At 39.6% G+C, this 3,990-nt stretch overlaps 1 pseudogene; it reads left to right on the forward strand.

The window, feature by feature from the left end:
* LOC105507273 overlaps positions 1 to 3,990 on the forward strand; it is a 28,717-nt pseudogene that overhangs the window by 23,595 nt on the left and 1,132 nt on the right.

Raw genomic sequence — 3,990 nt, forward strand, 5'->3', positions numbered from 1 at the left:
TGATTCAGAATCTTATGTATCATCTGGAGGTTACAGAAAAGAATGAGGGCTTGCATCTTGGCAAAAGAGGTCATTGGAGGTGAGAGAAGAATTCTGTTGAGGGGCAATAAATGATTACTAAGAAAAGCAAATGGATCAGGGAACTCATATTTACTTGTAAATAGTTTTTGGAATTAGAACGATCTTATGAAAGAGTCTGTTCAGGTATGCTTACCTTCTTGGTCTTCTTTTCTGCCATAGATAATGGGATAACAGGAAGGGGAATAAAAACAATTCTTCTCCTTGATGGGTCCCCCCTGTCTTCATGTATCTTGGGGGTGGGGGAGTATTTTCCAGTGTCTGTTGATCTAAGGCCCTTTAATATAAAGTATTCGTTATACCAGGAAACTATATTTTGGGGGTAAAGTTGTATGTCCTCCTTTAATATCCATTTCTTGAATTCTGTTTTTAATTATTTTTAACATCTTACTGTTTCTCGTATTAGTTTATGAGCTAAGTAAAATCTTTGACCATGTTTATAACATTTAGAGATTTATATTTTAACAATACATACATAATATGGAATGACAATGGAAATCAATTACGTACACTTAGCTCTCACTTAAAACATTTTTTAAAAAGTGTAGAGACAAGATCTTGTTAATGCTCAGGCTGGTCTGGAACTCCCGGTATCAAGCAATCCTCCCACCTGGGACCCCCAAAGTGCTGGGATTATAGGCATGAGCCACCATGCCTGGCCACATAGGGAATTTAATTGGCTTTTAAAAACATGACATAGGATTAAAAATATTGTTAGGTAAAAAAGTATATTTCTATTAATTACATTGTGAAAATTATGGGACATTCTATACTAATCCAAGTTATGCAATATTTACAAAAAGAAAAATATGTTAATTGAATTATGCAAATAAACATGTAAGTGATAAACAATAAGTATAGTTTATAAATAAATTGCAATTGGCTAGGCACAGTGGTTCACACCTGTAGTCCCAGCACTTTGAGAGGCTGATGAGGGAGGATCACTTGAATACAGGAGTTCGAGACCAGTCTGGACAACACAGTGAAACCCTGTTTTTACATTAAAAAAATACAAAAAATTAGCTGGGTGTGGTAGTGTGTGCCTGTAGTCCCAGCTGCCTGGGAGGCTGAGGTGGGAGAAACACTTGAGCTCAGGAGGTAGAGACTGCAGTGAACCAAGACTATGCCACTGCACTCCAGCCTGCGCAAAAGAGCGAGACTTTCAAAAAAGAGCGAGACTCTCAAAAAAGAAAAAAAAGAAAAAAAAATCAGTTACTAAAAGTTTACTATGCTCACTCAGAAGAACACAGTTTGATCGAGGTTATTAATGAAAGCCGATGGAGAAGTACTGAAAGAGTATCATTCTTTTTAAGATGCATCTTTACACTTTTGAAGAAGCATGTTTATCTAAGTACTCAAATTGTACTTAGAGAACACAAACGCAAAAATCTAGAATCACAGTAAAAGAAAGGAAACAACACACACACACGCACACACACGGAAGAAAGTCATTGACTTACAAGTTTTGAGAAATTTTTGAAAGTTCAAAATAGTTGAAACAATTGAAAAATGAAATGACTACTAAAATTACCTGAAACATATTATTGATGCAAAAAAGGCAGAATCGGCATCAAGAATGGGCTATGCTGCTTCAGGTAGTTAGACAGGCATGAATGGGGTAGGAGAGAGCTCTTCCCACACCCACCAAGAATGTCAGGCCATCATCAGTGATGATTCAACAATTATCACACTGCCTCTCTAAAAACGATAAGATAATTCGGCAGACAGGGCCAGGTAGAGACAATCTCCGATGGCCCACAGCTGTTACATTAGAGTATGAATACAGGTGCCAAGTGTAAGGTTTTTGTATCCGTTCGAACCCAGAGAGCGCACCAACAAACACCGCCACCAGGCGGTGTGGAGCAACATGCTGTTTTAAAGAGCGCCGGGGTGCAGGCAAGCTGAGGCCTAAAGTGTCAGCCCCAAGTAAGGACGGGACAGAGGTTTCATAGTCTTCTGTAAACAGGAAGTGTCCCAGTCTGACGTGACTGCCACGTAGTACCCGGACGGCCTCTTTCTCGATCTTCTGGGATACCGGTCTTCCGGCCAGGGTAGGTGTCTTCAAGCCGGCTCTCTTCCTGCTTCTGCTATCTTGCTGAGCACTGTGCTGACCCGAGTGGCCTTGCGCCTTGGGACCGGGCCTGAGAAGGATACTTTCCACCGGTAGCATATTTGGTGCTGTGTGACTCAGATATTTGCCACTGGTAACAATGCCAGGATGTATTCGTGGTTACCAGGAGCAGAGAGGAATCAAGGTCCAGCACCGGGCTACTTTGTTGTACCACTCACTGCAGGAGCAACCAAGCATGGCTTCCCTTGCACAGGAACTCTCACCTTCCCCTTGTCACCTTCCCCTTGTCCCGGTAGCAGCTTTGAGAAGGTAAAGAAGCAGAGAGTGCTAGAGCTAGCATTAGATAACCAAGGCATGGAAGTAATTTTTTTAAAAAAATTAGTCTGGCACACAGTATATGTGTAGGCTTTATGTCTATGTGGTAGAATGAGTTCATATTTCTTAGATGGCATGGGAAGTTCAATTCTACTTGATCATTTTGCTCTGAAGATAGCACAGAGGCAGGTGAAATATAATAAGAAAAAAACAAACACAGCCTGGAAGTGCAAATCAGTAGACAGAGATAAAGCTCTCACTTTTTTTCTGTTCCTGGTCTGAAATCTGGCTAACAGACAGCTGTGGTAGAATAAAGAAGATCTAAAGCTTAATTTTGCTTAGTATTTTGAACATTTTAAAAACTATATTTACTATTATCATTTTTAATGATATAAAAGGGAGGTTATCTTTTTCCATGTAAATATTGATTACCTCAAATTTGCAAAAGCCTTTTAAACCAAATGCAATGACATTCTTACTGAGCCAGACTTGTGAGTCAGAGTAAGAAATATTTGGAGTTAATCAACTCTTTTCCCTTGACCCCCAACTATCACTACTTTAGACGATGGTATCTTTCTGTGATAAGTTATCTTCATGAGATGGAGCTGAGGTTCAGCTAATCTACAGAGTTAATTAACAGTTTCTCCCTGGTTACCAAATAATCTTCTTTATCTCAGTAAGTTCCTCAAATGTGCTTTTGGCAAACAAACCTTCTTATTTTTGCAGAATGTTCAACACACTTTGAACTGCTGTAAAATGCTTATTGTAGGCACTTTAAACATATGTACAGAGTTAACGATAATAAACCAGTAATATGTGATAAATGGCCTTTCAGACTTAGCAGCAACCAATGACTGGCAAATATGTTTTAAAAAAAAATAAAATAAAAGTGGAACTTTCACATCTAACCGGCTCACGTGGGAAATGCTGTACAACTTAGAATCATTCCATTAGAGAAGATGAAACAGGCATTAGTCTTAGAGGTCAGTTCTTCAGTTGATGAATAAACTGAAATTTAAAAGTTATGGTAATGAAGTGATATATGGAGTTCCACAGTCCTTTAGTGACAGAATCAAGACTAAAACCAAAGTTTCCTCACTTCCAATTCAGTGCTTTCTCCTTATGTTACACTAAATAACTACAGAAAGTTGATGGATGAGCTACAATTATTTAATTCAAGCTACCTTGGTCTGAAAACACCAATTCAATATTTTATTTAAAGCTACTGCAACTAAAGGAAGCAAGTCAAAACTTAAAAATTATTGGGCCGGGGGCAGTGGCTCACGCCTGTAATCCCAGCACTTTGGGAGGCCAAGGCAGGTGGATCACCTGAGGTCAGGAATTCGAGACCAGCCTGGTTACATGGTGAAACCCTGTCTCTACTAAAAATACAAAAAAATTAGCTGCGCATGGTGGAGGGCGCCTGTAATCCCAGCTACTCTGGAAGCTGAGGCAGGAGAATTGTTTGAACCCAGGAGGTGGAGGTTGTAGTGAGCCAAGATTGCACCATTTCACTCCAGCCTGAG

The sequence above is a fragment of the Colobus angolensis genome, unplaced genomic scaffold (assembly GCF_000951035.1).
Source record: "Colobus angolensis palliatus isolate OR3802 unplaced genomic scaffold, Cang.pa_1.0 Scaffold147, whole genome shotgun sequence".
Taxonomy (NCBI): Eukaryota; Metazoa; Chordata; class Mammalia; order Primates; family Cercopithecidae; genus Colobus; species Colobus angolensis.